General features: G+C 49.9%; 1 protein-coding gene across 27 annotated transcripts in view; it reads left to right on the forward strand.

Moving 5' to 3' along the window:
- Megf11 (multiple EGF-like-domains 11) overlaps window positions 1–17,659 on the forward strand; it is a 325,661-nt gene that overhangs the window by 193,539 nt on the left and 114,463 nt on the right. The window lies entirely within an intron of this gene.

Below are 17,659 nucleotides of genomic sequence, written 5' to 3' on the forward strand. Positions count from 1 at the left end.
TTCCCACAGAATAGTCCAGAGCATATCAAGGCTGGTCTGTATCCTAGAAAGGCCACATCGGGTCTCACCAGTACCACTTAATAACTAATCATTGAACACAAAGCGGTCTCTCCCCTTTACTTGGTTCTTGACTTGTAGCACAGGCTTCCGGGGCTGGATCTTGACTGTGAAAATTGAATTGAGACTTGAATGTTACCAAACATTGTAAGTAGCTCCTGGTTCATTTTCCGAATGTTCCCTGCTTTGCAACAAGAAAAGAACTCATGGAGTATCAGGGCCAGAAGAGGCTGCGGGCCTCCCACCCACTCTCACACACCAGTGCAAATACACGATTCCAAACAAGGCACCTCGAGCCATTGTGTTGCGGCTCACGTCTGGGTTTCTCCTTGTACATGACATTTACGAAGAAAAACACTTGCAAATTAAATGTTTGATTAACATTACATCTTTTGCAGCTTAAAATGGGCGAGTGTAATTGAAAGCTGCATTAGCTAGAGAATATGAACTTTAAACGAGCTTTATCCCGGGCCTATGAATTTCCATCGTTTTATTGAATCTTTAGTGCCAGTGGTCCAGGGTATTTGTACATCATATTCGTGAGACAGTCTGAAGATTCAGCAGTCCGCACTTATCGGAGAAGCTGGTACCCTTTGACCATAAACCGTGCGCGAGGGTAACGGGTGATTCCTCTTGGAATTTGGAGACGATTTTATCAAGACAGAGTGAAATTTACTCTTCTCTCTATGGTTAGATGCCACAAGATGGTGACCCGGCTTCCTGGTGCTGACGTCCATGTCTACCGCTTTTCTAGATACTGTGTCTACACTGGAGACAGCTCATCTTTCCTTCCTTGCTTCTAGAAAAACATTCACTTTTATAAAGTCAAGAGCTATTTATTCCCTGGCTGGGGATGTAGTTCAGTGGGCAGAGACTTTTCCATCCCCAGCCCTGGATAAACTTGGCATGGGGTGCACATTTGTGTTCCCAATGCTCAAGAAAGGGAGGTGTGAAAGTCCAAGGTCGTCCTTGGCCACAGAGCAAACTTAAGGCCAGTCTAGGCTGTGTGATACCCCATCTCAGTAATCTAGAGACAACAAAGTTCAAACACCAGCATATTCTCTTTTCCTTTTATATTCACTTTTCTCTAGACTCTGTCCGTGTCTCCCTCACTCTGTCCCTCCCTTCTTCCCTCCCTCCCTTCCTCCCTTCCTCCCCTTACCTGACATTCACCACTAAGGAATCCTAGCTGTACCCCAGGTTTAAGGGCTGCCTCAGATCTTCAGAGACAGCCGCTCCTTAGGGTCCCACCCCTCCATGACACAGAAGATGAGACACGGATGACCTTCCATGTGCTCTTACACTGAGACCGCTAACGGCTCATTTGGAGAATGAGTATTTAGTTGTCCCTTCCACATTTTCCAGGCCACCCCACTCTACCTTGAGACAGTGGGGTACTCTTCCTCTAGTTGGGCCTGGATGATTTTTACCCAGTGAGTAGCTGAACTTAGTGAGGAAGTGAGGAAGCCGGTGTGGGGAAGGGATGCATCCCTGCATGTGCGAACACCTGAAGTCAGGGGAAGGCTCCTACCCTGTTGAAAAATTTGGAAGAGCTGCAGTGAGGAATGGTGGTCTGGAGCAGGTAAGGACGGAAGCCAAAGCCAAGGGCGCCTGTGAGGACCAGCCTCATAGAGACTCACAGGAGCTAGGGGACGTAATCGAAGGAGAGCTTGGCAGCCATGAGGCTCTGAGACCACATGGGAGGCTACAGAGAAAGATGAACGTAGGCCTGGTGTGGCTAACGGTGGTGCAGGGGGACTGGTTAGGGGCTGCTGAATCAGTCAGCCCTCAATGACTCAGGGGACATGGCCAAGCCTGCTAAGGCAGGTGCTAGGAGATGCAGGACAGGAGCTGTGGGCAAGAGGGAAACCAGTATGAAAAAGGGAAGACCTCTAGGAGACCAGGGGCTAGGGAGGGGTGGCTGTGAAAGGACCAGGGCTGGGGCCATGCCAGGCTTCAAGCATATCCAGAGCAGGGACCTCAGGCAGGGCTAAGATGGCCTTGCAGTAGCAGCAGTGCAAGGGAGGTTGGGGACACTGCTGTTGACTGGAAGAGTTAGCTAACAAGGGCAGACCATTCTTTCATGTCTACCACACTTTAAAATTTACCTAAGCCACTTGCCCCCACCACACTGTCGCTGCTGCTAACACTGGGAGGAATCTAAGGCAGGTTGATTGGAAGATGCCGTATCCAGTACCCCTTCTCCCACTACCATGCAAGAATATTGGCACACCCATGGGCACTGCTGTCTGTCTCCGTGCTAAGCACGGGGGAGAAGCAGAAGACGTTTGGACTCCTTGCCCTAAGTCGTCTGCTGATCCTGATAAGAAGACAAGTCTCGGGGGCTGGGGATTTAGCTCAGTGGTAGAGTGCTTACCTAGGAAGCGCAAGGCCCTGGGTTCGGTCCCCAGCTCCGAAAAAAAAAAAAAAAGAAGACAAGTCTCTCCCAGTAGATACAGAGAAGCATTCGCTACCATCCCCTCACCCACTGAGGTGGCCTGAATGAGAGGTTCACCATAGTCTCTCAGGCTTTACATTGCCTGGTCCCCAGTTGGTGGACCTGTTTGAGGAGGCCGAGAAGTTTGGTGCTGGAGGCAGACTTTGAGAGTTGAAAGACTCAGAGCCATTTCTAATGCATTCCCTAGTCTCATGCCTGCAGTTATGATGGGAGTCCTGCTTCTGGTCCAGCCACTGTACCTGCTGCCTCCACTCCACCAGCACAGATTCTAACCCTTTGCAATAATATGCCCAAATAAACCCTCCTATCACAACAGTTCTCAACTCATAGGTTGTGACCCCACAGGGGTCACATATCAGATATCCTGCATATCAGATATTTACATTACTATTCAAAACAGGCTGGGCAATGGTGGTGCTTGCCTTTAATTCCAGCACTCAGGAGGCAGAGGATCTCTGTCAGTTCAAGGTCAGCCTGGTCTACAAAGCAAGGTCCAGGACAGCCAGGGCAACTACACAGAGAAAACTGTCTCAAAAGAACCAAAACCAAACCAAACCAAGCAAACCAAACCAATTCAAAACAGTACCAAAATTATAGTTATAAAGTAACCCCAAAAATAAATCTTGTGTTTGGGGGTCACCACAACATAAGGAACTGTATTAAAGGGTTGCAGCATTAGGAAGGTTGAGAATCACTGTTATATAAATTGCCTAGATCATGGTATTTAATCACAGCAACGGCAAAGTAACTAATACAGCCCCACACACATTCACCCACCAATATACTCACCCACCGACCCATCTACCCATCCTTCCTTCTTTCTATCCATGCCCCAGTCTGCCTGTCCATTCACCCACCCGTATATCCACCCATCCATTGAACATGTTTTGCACTAGTTATAAACCAGGTCATGTAGACCCTAAGTTGATCTCCCAACCCCTGGGCATTAAACATTACTGTCAGGCCCTATCCCATGCTACTTGATAGTCCAGGAGCAGAACTAAGCTGTGGTAATATTTTCATAAGCTTCCTGGAGAGTCTCCGATGTAGTCCAAGTTAGAAATTCTCAAAGGGCCTTACTGTCTGAAGGAGGGAAGCCTACTGAGAACTGCAGGTGATACCATGTGAACTTCAGAGCAGGAAGCTTTGGAAGTCCCTGGCGGGAATGACAGAGTCAGGGCTTGGTACCTTGTCCTCTTCTTCATCCACAAACTTCTTTCTGCTATTACAGTGTCAGAGTAAGGCAGGGGTTGAGCAGGGCTTTGATGATAGACTAGGCCTAGAACAGATAAGAGGGAGAAAAGGTGTTCTGAGCAGGAAAAACAGTGCAGCCAGAATTGGAGATTAGGAACCAGGCTGGCATATCTGAGGCTCTGGGCCTTGGTGCACTTTCAGCGCACAAATCAGTCAGACATGTTTGCAAACCTCCAGGCATTGTTCTGCAGGGCCCCTTGGCTTTGGCCCCACACCCGGCATTGGGTGCTGTTATCATGGTCGTGATTCGCCACTGATCTCGTGGTTCTCCCCACGCCTCCTGCATAGCCCTCTCTGGAGAGGGATGAGAAGTGATGGCTTGTCGCAGGAAGGAAGTTTAAACAATTACTTTGCTCTGATTAGGAAGGGTAATGTCTCTCTTGGAGGAGCGGCCCTTAATGCGGAAGTAGGGTTGATGGATGCTGGCCCCCCGCCCACATAAATCTCACCTGTGCGTCTTTGTCGCCTCCTCACGATGTGTGTATGAGATAAATTCTCCAAATCTATTTCTGTGCCGGTGCCAGCAGCCTGCTGATGGAGTAAATAAGAGTTATGGCTGCCATAATGACATCACTTATGAGGAACTGGAGGAAAAAAAAGCAAACATGTCCACACGGCCTTATAAATCTATTATAAATGTGAGAAGTTCCACTAGACAGCCCAACTTGTACTCCCAGAGTCCAAATGAGTGACTGGATGGGCAGAGCCTCGGATACAGCCTGAGATGGCCTTTAGGATGCCTCTTCTTCATCCTGAGTCTTAAGTTCTGCTCAGCTATGAAAGCACACGTCGCAAGCAGTCAGGGAGCCCACCTCAGACTCCACCCCTCCACACCCACTCCTCCACATCTCCACAGCCTGGCTTCCTCTTCATATTTCTTCTCAGCTTCTCAATGAGCATAAGAGGGGAGTCAAGGACCTGCGTCTAGATGGCAGACCTCACACTCAACTCCCCTAAATCTGAGGTGATTGCTGCTGTCATGCTTCTTATCCCACCCTCTGCCGTCTGTCCTCTGCTTATCTGTCTATCTGGATAGGATCTCACTATGTAAACTAGGCTGGCCTCAAATTCACAGAGATTCACCTGCCTCTGTGTCCATGAAATAAAGGCATGTGTCACCATGCCCAGTGCTATTCATTTATTCTGCGTGTGAATGTGGCATGTATGTATGCCGGCATGCATGCCATGGCACGCCCATAGAAGGCAGAGAACACTTTAACCAAGGTTAGCTCTCTCTTCTGTCATGTGGGTCCTGGGAACTGATATCAAGTTATCAGGCTTGGCCCAAAGGCCCCTGCCTGCTGAGCCATATTGCCGCTCAGAACTCTATTTAGATGGAAGGGACTCGCCTGGACCTGACGATTCAGGGTCCTCCAAGGACCCAGCCCTCTCCTTGCCTTTCTCAGCTCCTGGTTGATCTTCACTGTGCTCACTCTCTGCATGGTCTTGCCATTTGCAACTGAAGAGCAATTTAATAATAATTCGTCAAGTCACCGTGTTCCCAGCAGAGAATGCAGGTGGCAGTTCTTCAGAGTGAAAGTGCCCGTGTGGCACAAAATTTGGGATTGCTGTCTGTGGGGCTTTTAACTGGGGTCTTGAACCCAGAACCTGAACCAAAACTCCATGGTTCCCTTGGCAAATGCAGCATACGAGGCTTCTCCTCAGGCATCTTCTAGAACTCGGGCTGATCCCTCTGCCCCAGTCTCCCCCAGTGCTGTGGTTACAGTGTGGTTACAGCAAGCTCTCCCTGCCTGTGATGGAGTTGAGACTAGATGGGGAGCGGTATGAATGGGTGATCCGGCTGCCTCTGGGAACCGCGAGAGTGATGATTCTTAGGTATGGGAACACAATTTTCTAGAAAGTTCATAGACCTGTTCCAGTTTGGCCAACTTCCCCTTTCTGAAGGGTGAAATCAGTCCAGGATAGGAGAATGAATCCACAGGTCCCTATTTAAAAAAAAGGAAAGCCTCCCCCATGGGGCACTCAGCCTGCAGATACTAAATGTCAATAGTTCCTTGGTGATAGAGGCAGAAGGCAGAAAGGTTGGCCCTTCCAGGAAGCTAATTGCCATCTGTAAATTAGAGCTATAAATGCACCAGTCTTCCTCCTTCCCCGCTCCCTGCTCCCTGACCCTTTGTCTTGCCAGGGGGCCCCAGAGCTGGGGCCAACAATGGAGGGTTCTCTGCAGTGGGGAGATGGGGAATCCTTTCCTACCCTCCTCCAACCTGCTGTGGTTTGCAATCATCCAGGAACCGTAGCCAACCTAGAAATGGTCGCCCGTGAATTCCAAAGGCAGCAGGTCTTGGCGTTCACTCTGAGTGTGTGTGGAATGAGGTGGGGTGACCATTTGGGTCTCTACTTACCCCTGTTTGAAGAAATGTTTGTTTAGCTTCCCCTGTAGTGTCTTCTAGGAAAAGAGGAACCAGGGTCCAAGATCACAGACCATAGATCATTGAATCCCATCTCCCCCAGTTGTAACATGGCTGTGCTAAGTGAATGCTCCCAAGAGAGCTACTTTGAGGCCTGCGAAGACTTTCGCACTGTGGATAGCCCAGAACACTGCCCAGGAGCCAACAAGGGATGGCAATTATAATCTGTGTGTCTGTGTTCATGGGTGTAGGTGTGTCTGTGTTCGTGCGATGTCTGTGAGTGTGCATGTGTATCTGACGGTCAGAAGACAACCTCTGGCATTATTCCTCAGGCACCGTCCGTCCACCTTTTGTTTGAGGCAGGGTCTCTCAATAGGCTAGACTCGCTGACCAGCAAGCTTCAGGACTGCTCCTACCAACACTGGGATTACAGGCCTGGGCTTCAATACCTGGCCTCTTAAAATTTGTGGTGCTAGGACTTGAACCCTGGGCTTTGCGCATGCTAGGCTAGTGATCTACCACTGACTTACTCAGCCCGTATTCCTGACACTCTCACTCACTCTGTCTCTGTCTGTCTGTCTGTCTGTCTGTCTGTCTGTCTCTCTGTCTCTCTGTGTGTCTGTCTGTCTGTGTCTCTCTGTCTGTCTCTCTGTCTCTGTCTCTCTCTGTCTCTCTGTCTCTATCTCTCTCTCTGTGTATGTGTGTGTGTATGTGTGTGTGTATGTGTGTGTGTGTGTGTGTGTGTGTGTGTGTGTGTGTGTGTAAGAGCTGGGGATTGGACCAGTTTGTAAGGCAAGTGCTTTTCCAATTGAGTCATGGCAGTTGGGGTTTTATCTGCTGATTCTGGTTCTGCCTAGAGCTCATGATTTTCCTAGTGAGGCTTGCTTGTCCATCCAGATTCCTCAGGGGCCAAGCCTTCTCCTCCCTGTTCACCACTTGCTGGGTCCCCAACATAAACCAGTACTGGGCGTCAGAGACCACAGTGTTGGTGAATGCTGTATTTCCTCTGATCACCTAAAAGAACTCAGCCAGGCCCGTGAATGCAAGACTGCCCGATCCAGTAGCACCTTCAGGCTGTATAGCAGTGGTTCTCAATCTTCCTAATACTGGGACCCTTTAATATAATTCTTCATGTTCCCCAACCATAAAATTATTTTGTTGCTATTTGACAACTGTAATTTTGCTACTGTTATGAATTGTAATGTAAATATCTGGTATGCTACCCCTGTGAAAGGGACATTTGCCCTTTCAAACCAGTTACAATCTATAGGTTAAGAACCGCTGCTGGAGAGAGAAGTTGCCTCTTCCATGCAGGTCTTTGAACCCCTCAGAGAAGGCACCTTTAAGTCTCCCTTCGGGACCTCGTACAGTTCTCTCATGATTGAGAGCCATCAGTTCAGCCTTGGTCCTCTCTGCGGGTTCCTGGAGGCTCTGCACGTGCAGGTGGTAGAGGAGTGTTCTTCCCAGGGCCTGTGGCATGAGTCAGGTCCCTCAGCATCCTCCCAGGCTCAGGTGGTACTGTCTTCTTCAGACCTCAATGCTGGCCTACTGGAGGGTTGTTTAAGCCAAAAGGAGGCCTCAGCTTGCAGGCCCAGGATGCACTGCCATTTGGGCAGCCTGGCTGTCTCTCAGGCTCCCCCAGGCTCCCTGCCTGCTGTCAGTCCTTTGCCTCTCAGCTTTCCAAACAGTATAGGGGCCAAGGAAAGGGGCTCGAAATGGACAGAGTATGAAAATAACCCAGTGAGGAGTCTGCTTTGGACACTGTGGATGGAGCAGGCAATTCATGGTCACAGGACAAAAGTGGGCAGAGTTGACGTGCACTTATGTATACTCAGACCTTTAAATCCAGCCCAGGGGGAGGAAAGTCAGCCCCGTCTTCTGGATGAGGAAACTGAGGCTCAGGAAGACAAATAGCAGAAACAGCAGCTTAGAAATGCCCTTGAGCTGGCTCAAGGTCTCAGGCTAGTAAAAGGCTGAGCTCAAATTCAGACCCACTTCTTGCTCTTGGGAACAGATGCCCTTTTCCCTCCACCTTGCTATAACCGACTCCCCAACAACTTCTAAGCGCCTGGTGTATACATAAGTGATTTCCATCCTGTAAACCACTCTGTCTACCCAGAGCAACACCATTGTTAAGGTCCAGGAAGGCAGGACTGGAATGACTGGAATGTAGTTTAGTTGGTAGAGCGCTTGCCTGGCTTGTGCAAGGCCCTAGGTTTCATCCCCAATACCACATAAACTAGCCACGGTGGACGCCTATCATCTTAGCACAGGAGGTTTAGGATAAGGGACCAGACGTTCAAGGTCATCCTCAACTACATAGTGAGTTTGAGGCCAGCCTGGGCTACATCTGTGCTGCTGGAGTCAGCCCCTCTTTTTCACGCTCCATTGGAGGTGATGTATGACTTCTGCCTACGGTCCGGCGGCCAGGACAAACGTCACAGATAGAAATGATGACACACCTGGACAACCGGGTAGCTTTCATCTCTTTTCATGTGGTCAGCCTGAGGCTGAGCAAAGAGCCCTGAGCCAGGGGCAGACATTGCCAGGTATTTCAGGTCACAGGGCAGGAAGCTGATTTTTTTTTCTCTGTGTCTCTCTGGGTGTCATGAAGCTTGCTCTATAGACCAGGCTGGTCCTCAAATTCAGAGATCCACCTGCCTCCCTGCCTCTCTGCCTCTCTGCTTCTCTGCCCCCTTGCCCCCTACCCTCTACCCTTTTCCCTTGCTCCTTTCCCCTTCCCCATTTCCCTCTCCCCCATTTCCCCCTGCCTCTGCCTCTGTCTCTGCCTTTCCTTTCCAAGTGCTGGGTGTAAAGGTGTGTGCCACCACTGTCCAGGTACAGACACTTGCTTGGAAAGTGCCTTAAGTGTGCCAGAAGGCCCCCTACCTTTGTGACTTAGGACCTGTACATGTGTGTCCTGTTGTCAACTGAATCCTGCTATAGGCACATGCAGGAGGAGAGATAAGAGACCGCTCTCCTGCCTTGGCAGACCTAAGAGCCCAGAGCGCAAAGTCTCTGGACTCCAGTGCTGTGTGGACGAATGGGTGGGAGGATACAGTGTGGAGAGATGGATGGATGGATGGATGGATGGATGGATGGATGGATGGATGAGTCACTGCTCAGCCTGTTTGTCACCCCTGCTTAGCCAGTATCTTCCAGAATACCTACCAGCGTTCTATCAGGTGTGACTCACTCAGATCCCAGGCTAAGATTTGAGCATAGGTCCCAGTGACCGTGGAAATGAACCATCTTCCTCCCACAGCATCTTGCTGTGAGGTGTCTGTGGCTTGGTCTGAGCTCCCAGCCACAAAGGTTTCTCTCCTTTCGCAGAGGAGCCCCCATGTTACAGCCTATCAGGAAGCCCCTGCAGTTTTCTTCCACCTCGTCCCCATAGCACCTCACAGCTGTACTTCGCGCATTTCTCAAAATGTTCACTGAAGAACATTTCCAGTACCACCATGCTTTACTTGATGGCGAAGATATGACCAAGAAATATGTCACTGAGTGATTAGGGAAGGCCAACTGTGATGTCACTTGGCAGTATAATCTCACAGGACCACTGTTGCATATACAATTTGTCATTGGTCAAAGCACCGTTGTGTGGCATATGGACTGTACATGTGTCCAATCACAAACTCATACACTGAATCCCATAATCAAATGTCTGCTCCTGTTTCATCTCCATTCCACCCCCTCACCCATCTCCTCACCCAACCCCCTCACTTCACCCCTTCACCCCACCCCCGACATCAGAGTGGTTTATCTATAAATGTCCCAGCATTTCTGTAACTCTCCTGGGGCTTTGACATCCTTGGATCCCTGGGGCTCAGTTGACTAGAAGCTGGTCAGGATGTGTTTGTTGAGTGAATAAATGACTGAGCCTTATAGGATCATTAGAGGTTCCTGGTGCCTGTTCCTGGCCCCTAAAACAACCCCTGTGGTCTGGCTTATCAGCACGACCAGACCTGCAGCCAGCCTTTCTGGATGGACGCTCCCTGAGTTGCCTGCATGAGACAACCTTTCCGGTACAGTAATCTGGGACTCTTTGGGTAGCTGATAAGGCCTTCTTCAACATGGCTTCTTTTGTGTCAACATCCCGAGGGCATAATTATGTTAGCTGTGCAAACACACTGGCTAAGAGCTGCTGGACTGCACGTCCTCTGGCACCAGTGTGGCCTGGCCCAGATGTCCCTCAGAAGCCCTGCCAGCATAGCAGATGGGGCTGGTTTAGAGCTGTCCTGCCCCAGAACGCCCTGGGCTGCCCAGCAGTGGCTCTCTTGCCTGCATCTGATTCAGCCACTGGGCAGCAACCCCCACAGCACTGAGGCTCAGTGGCCTCACTGCTTAGAGACAGAGGGACAGTTTGGCATGATCATTCGGTTGACCACCTACTGTTTACAGGCACCTACTGGAATCAGAGGGAAGAGGACCCAGGCCCAGCCTCAAAGCTCTCCCAACCTGCAGAGACACAAAGAAAGCTCTGGAAAAAGTTTGGTTAAACAGCCCAAAGTTGGGGTCTGTGAGCTGCATGCTCTTCACCGCCTTTCTTTGATTTCTTTTCTCTTCCTTCCTTTCTTTCTTTCTTTCAGTCTCTTTCTTTCTTCCTTCCTTCCTTCCTTTCTTTCTTTCTTTCTTTCTTTCTTTCTTTCTTTCTTTCTTTCTTTCTTTCTTTCTCAAAACCTCATTCAGTATTTCCAATGAAGCCATGAGTCACTTCAAAGCAAGCATGTATACCCAGAGCATGTCATTACGTGAGTTTGTTGTGTGAGCACTGGAGGGGACTCTCACAAACCAAGGCAGGTTTTTGAGGCCTCTTTTCCTTCTGGTCTCCTGTCAGCTCTCAGGGAAGGGCGGGAATGACCTTCAGTGTGGGACAGCCCCCTCCAGGCTGAACTGTGTCCCTCAGAAAAGATAGAACCCGGGATGTGACACAGGAGGTAGAGTCTGCCTTGCACGTACAAAACCCTGGTGGTGGCACATGCCATTATCCCAGCACCTGGAGAGGTAGAAGCAGGAGGAGCCAAAGTCTAGGGTCCTCCTGGGTTACACGAGACTTGCCTCAAAAAATAAAGGAACAAAGGGAGGAAGAAAAGGAGGGAGGAAGGGAGGGAGAGAGAAAGGGAAGGGATTCTTAGCTCCACCCCTCCCAATATGATTTTATTTGGACATGGACTCTATGTGTGTGCGTTCAGCAGCCAGAGGTCTACATCAGCTAGACTCCAGTTGCTTTCCATCATTTTGGGTTTTTTTTTCTGTACTACATTTATTTATTTTATGGGACACAGGGTACATGCATCCAATATCATGCCTGTGGAGGTCAGAGGACAGCTTGCATTAGTCTATCCTCTCCCTCTACCATGTGTATCCTGGGAGTTGAACTCAAATGATATAAGCCTTGGTGGCAAGGGCTTTAACCCATTGAGCTATCTCTCCTGTCCCTCCATGCTTGTTTTTTAAGTCAGAGTCTCTCACTGAGCCTGGAACTCTATAGCTCGCAAGGCCAGTGGCCAGTGGAATTCATCCCATTTGAGATTACACTGTGTGTCCCTGCATCACACTTTGTACACAAGTGCTGGGAACTGTAATTCAGGTCCTCATTCTTGCACAGCAAGCACTTTATCCACTGAGCCACCTCCACAGCCCCCAGAAATAGGGTCTTTGCAGACGCAATTAGTTCAATCAAGATGAGGTCATCCTGAAACACCTCATCCAACATGGCCGATGTCTGCCTGAGAAGATGCCATGGAAGGGCAGCTGTAGAAAGGGAGCGGAGTTAACAGGTGCAGTTCAGGAATGACAACAGCCACCAGCAAAGTGCCAGGAGCCAGGAAGCAAAGAGGGGTGCAGGCAGGTTGTAGAGGGAGCATAGCAGGGCAAACACCTTATTGCAGAGCCTACAGGCTCCAGCTCCACGAGAAAATGACTTTCTGTTATTTTAAGGTACCTATTTAGGGACAGCTGTCCCAGAAGCCTGAGAAAACTGGACACACATGCATGCATGCATGCATGCATAGACACCCATGCATACACACCAATGCTAAGCTCTGTAGAAAACAATCTGCTTGCGCCCAGGGCTTCATGTGAGCCTTTCCTAGTGTAGCTCCTATCAGCCCTGAGTGACCACGCCTATGCACCTGTCCCTAGGAAAGCTTCCCTGAGGCAAGAGAGACACTTTTACTTTTGAGAGTATAGACCCTTCCCACTGTGGTTTGGATCCCAGCCCTGCTGCTTCCCTGCTGTGTGATCTTGGGTAAGGAACTAAACTACTCAGCACCTCAGCTCTCTCCTGTGAAAGGGTAAGGAAATAGTTCTTAACTCATCCCATGGTTAGAAAGCCTCAATAAGTGAATGCAGGCAGGATATTGGCTTTTTTTTTTTCAGTAAATGACCAGCTAGCCAGCATTTTAGGCTTCACAAGTCCCATGTGAAGTTTCCATGGGGATTACTGCACCCCTCCATTTGTAGAGTACAGAGAGAGGGTATGCATGGCTGTGAACCAAGAAAGTTTTATTTATAGAAACAAGGGGCAGCAGATATAACCACAGGCTGAGGTCTGCTACCTTTTGAATACTAGGGCCTCACTGAACTTGTGAGCTAAGGGCTATGGCTGTGTGGTCTCTCCCAGGGACCAAGGTCTTCCTTCTATGTGAGTCCATCACCCTCATGGAAACCCTTGGAGATGGAGGAGGGGTCCCTCTATACAGATTAGAAAAGGGAGGCCCAGGGGAGCTCCTTGCTTCATGCTGGAGGGAACCAGAAGTGAAAGGTTGTGTGAGCTCCTTTGCTGTCCTCCCCAAATCTCTGTGCATGCTCCGGCTTAATACAGTATGGACAGAGAAGCATGTGAACCTGCAGGGAAAACCAAACACATAGCCATTGCCTGCTCTGTGTGTCCCAGGGGTCAGCCCACCTCTCAAGAAACAGGAGTAACTGTCCTGCTCCTCTCAAAGCATTGCTCTCCGTCCCATGTCCCATGCAGTCCTTCACGGAGTCTGGCTTGTTTGCATGGACATACTGACACCCTAAACAGAACAGGAACAAAGATACAGTCTCAGATGGGACCTCCACGAGACTAAAAGGACCCCATTATGAAACCTGTAGAAAGCGGCCCTCTGTGTGGACAGGACCCTGTGCCAGGGTGTCCAATGTCAAGCTTAAGTCCTGCTAGGTTTCCGTTCCAGTTTTCCTTTGACTAGTGCACAATTAACACAGCCACCCATGGAATTTCTGTGCCCTGGAATGTAAGTCCAGAAGAGATTTCAGGTTTGGAAATGATCAGATAAGTGGTCCAAAAGAATAGAATGTTCTAGAAAGACCTTGACTCCTCCCCTCTACCTGCCAGCTTCAGGCTTTCTGCTAGGAGTGGCTGCCTCTGCCCACAAAATCAGACCCTGGCCCGGACCCTCTTCCCCACTCCCACTACAGAGCAACCCTCTGCTCACAGGGCTCAGAAGGCCCCACCTGGAGCATGAGGGCACACTTCTCTGTGAAGTACACTTCCTGCTGAATTTGCATTAATGAGTGTCATTAAGAGATAATTAGTGTGTATGGAGAGGAAAGAGACTGAATGCATCAGAGAAACATCTGGAATGGCTTGGAGTCCTCATGAAGAGCCACTTTGAAGTGTCTTGTTTTCTGCAGTCACACACACCCCCACACACAGGCTGCTGATGTGTGCCCCAATGACCCATCTGTAACCTGCACCTCATCTAGGAAGTCCTTCCCAGCGTCCCAGCTGCTCTCCGACTGCTGAATCACCCACTCTGCCATCTATCCACCTCCTCACGTGCTATTCTTGCTGACTTTCGGCCATCTCCTCGCTTCCCCTACCCCCACCCACCCAGATCCTCTATTATTCTTCCGAGAGAGCCACTGACCCTGCCTCCACCTGGCCCAGCCCAGAGGTCTCTTCAGGTCTCTTCAGCCTGGCCCTAATAACAGCACTGGGAATAACTCTGGCTTCCTGGATGCTGTACTTTCACAGAGAACAAGGCTAGGGTTACCTCCCCACCATAGAAAGGGGAAAGCTAGCTTGCCTTTCATCTGTGAGAAGAGAAATGAGGACTGGCACGCCACAGACGCAGGAGGTCCTTTCTCCTTCTTGGTCCTTGGATCAGGAGACATTCACTGGGCTAGGGAAGGAGAGACCAGGAAACATTACCCCGCTCCTGAAGCTGCCATCCCTGTGGTCCCTTCCTGGATACACTTGACCTTGTTAACCTTCTCCCTGTGCGACAAATACCTCTCCCAGGTCTCATCTTCTCCAGGGAGATGAATGCCAGTGGAGTGGCAAATCTGATTCTTTAAAATGACACCACAGGGTAATTAATCTCCTTACTTGTGTAGAGTGGACCAGTTATCATTCAGTTTGGGCTCCGTAGGGCTGAGATGGGCTGGGCCATTGCCTGGCAACTTTGCCTCTCCAACCAGCTCCCAGGAGTCTGTCTCTCTCTCTCTCTCTCTCTCTCTCTCTCTCTCTCTCTCTCTCTCTCTCACATACACACACACAGACACACACAGACACACACAGACACATACACACAGACACACACAGACACACACACACAGACACACACACACAGACATACACACACAGACACACACAGACACACACAGACACACACACACACAGACACACACACACAGACACACACACAGACACACACACACACACACAGACACACACACACACACACACACACACACATACACACACATGCGGGGGTGTAGGGCTACCACCTCTGCCTGGCCAACAGGGGTACATGCCTTAGGTGAGTTGGTCGGCCCATGGGTTTCAAAGAGTTAAACCTGGCCTGCCTGGCTCTCCTGCTCTTTCCTTTGGATCCAGGTGCCACTCGGACACGTGCCAGCGAGACCCAGGTGATTAGATTAGTAAGCTTGGCTCTTTCTCTAGCTCCTGTTCTGAGAAGCAGCATCAGATACAAGGGCGATCTCAGGACTTGGAGGCAGACCAGGCCAGCTTGGCATCTGCCTCACATGTGTGACTTTGAGCTGTTCGAAGCTATAACTGATGTAGAGGTGATCTGGCCTGCCTAGGCCTTAGTTTCCCCATCTGTGTACTAGAGACAGCGATCACCCTGGTACATCTCACACATACACACCCCCCCACTGTACCTTGTATTTGTGAGAGAGATTTAAAACAGCGTGGTTAGGCTTGTATTCTCTCTCCCTGAGCAGAAGAAGAGGAAAGGGTAGGGAATGCAGGCAGATGGCACAAAGGTGGACTGACTGAGTCCCAGCAAGGACTTGGGAGGTCATTTGATTTCACCGTGTTTGTTTATTATCTATATATTGTACTACTGAGGAGCAAACCAGGGCCTGTGCCTACTAGGCAAGGGCTCTACCACAGAGCTAGACTCCTAGCCTAAACATCGCCCCATTATACAAAAGGGACAACTAAGGCTCAGAGGCTGAGAAGCACCATTTGCCGTTTGCACGACTCCACTCGGAGCTCTCAGCTCCCTGTCACCCCATCGTTAACAAAGCGCCAGGTGCGTGCCCCAGCATCTCATCCCTGACCTCTCTCAGAAAGCTTCCATTATGAATCTTATTAATTACTCCTCCCTCTGCTCCCCTGATTTTGAGCTTTTCTCCTTTCCTGCCTCTCCCAGCCAAGACTGAAATAATAAAAAAGTTTTATTAGGCCTAAAACTGCTTGGCTAAGTGGCGCCATTAGCTGATAATAAAGCAGGTTCTCTGGGTGTTGCAACCTGTTTTTTACAGTTTCCTGTTAGTCTGTGGCCCTCGGGATGGAAGGTTGGGGTGTTGAGGACAGGATCCCTCCATCCTTAGCCCCAGACCTGCTCTGCTAGGGAGAAGCTGGCTCTGAGAAGGGCCCCCAGGCTGGACCATCGGAAAGTCACCAGGGTGCAGGAGACAGCAAGCTCCTGCCTCAGAACATACCTTCCATTCATAAGGAAGATGGTTTAGGGAAACTCTGGTCTAGTAGGGAACTTGAGGGCTTCCTCTGGGAGGGCTTCCTCTGGGCCCACTCCCAGACTGATGGGAGAGACCTCAGAGGAGACAGAAATTTTCTAGGCTGTACTCGTGCATATATACTAGTGCATGTGTGTGTGTATGTGTGTGTGTGTATGTGTATGTGTGTGTATGTGTATGTGTGTGTGTGTGTGTGTGTGTGTGTGTCTGCAGGTGCACATGTGACCAAATACTTGTAGAGGTGAACATCTGGTAACTTCCTCAGTTACTCTCTGCCTTATTTTGAGATAGGGTTTCTCGTTGAACCTGGAGCCTGTTAGCCTGACTGACCAATGAGCAGCAGAAATCTCCCTCTCTCTGCCTTCCAGCTCTGGGATTATAGACACACCCACCATCCCTGGCTTTTAACATGACTCCTGGGTTACTGAACAGAAATTCTCATAATTATGTGGGAACCTCTTGGCCAACTGAGCCATAGCCTCTGTAATGTAACTGCTGTGGAACTCTGAAAGGGACTGTCTGAGGTCCTTGCGTACGGCGATTGTTTTATCCCCACATCAGCCCAGTAACAAAGTGGCCATCCTTATCCCTGTGTGGAAGCTGGGGAAACTAAGGCACGAAAAGGTGGCATCACCTCCTGAAGCCATCAGCTCTGATAGGAGAACTGATCGCTGACTTCTACAGATAATGGATTAATTTAACCCCTGGCTATAGAAGGCGTTCAATCAACTGGCTCACTGTAAGGATGAGAAATACCGACCTTCCTTGGATTTGGCAGGGGGCAGGGAGGAGGATTCAACTGGAGGGATGGTCTCCACTAACCTCCTGAACCCATGCAGGCCTGACAAGGACCTGGAGCCGCCTTCCCAGCCAACTGCACACAGCCTAATAGGCCATGAAATGGTGTTACCAGTGTGGGCTTCAACAAAATAGCTTAGATTATTGCTGGCAACAGTAACAGGCTGCCCTGGCAGACGGTCCCTGCACTTCCTCCTGTAGGAGTCCCTGGAGCATGGGAAGATGCTCAGGGAGACAGGGAAGAGGGGAAGGCAGGAGGGCAGAAGGGAAGAAGGTGCTGGAGGTAAGACAGGGAGATCGGTAGATCTAATGGGCCTGGTCTGTTAACCCTGCCTGTGAAGGGATGAGAAAGCACTTGGGAGGCAGCAGAGAGCATCAGGCTGCACTCAGCTTGTCTGGAAATGGGGTCTCTCCCCAGACTTCACTTACTGAATCCCGACCTTCTCCAACTTCTTCCCCGGGGCTTGTCTTTGGATAGGAGAGGTGGGCTCAGAAGATGAATTGATACAAGAACCCACGCTTGTGTTTGTGGGTGCATTCGTCACTCAGCCTGATGACCTGAGTTGGATCCCTAGAACCTACATGGTAGAAGGAGAGAATCCACTCCCACAATTCTTCCTCTACATGTCACAGCACATGTGTGTGCTTAGGTGGGCACACGTGAGCACATAGAATAGGAAAAAATAAGAAAGCGGCCTGGATGTGGGGATGCGCCCTTTAATCCCAGCTGAGACTGGTGGGCCTTTGTGAGTTTGTGACCAGC

Source organism: Rattus norvegicus, chromosome 8 (genome assembly GCF_036323735.1).
Source record: "Rattus norvegicus strain BN/NHsdMcwi chromosome 8, GRCr8, whole genome shotgun sequence".
NCBI classification, from domain to species: domain Eukaryota; kingdom Metazoa; phylum Chordata; class Mammalia; order Rodentia; family Muridae; genus Rattus; species Rattus norvegicus.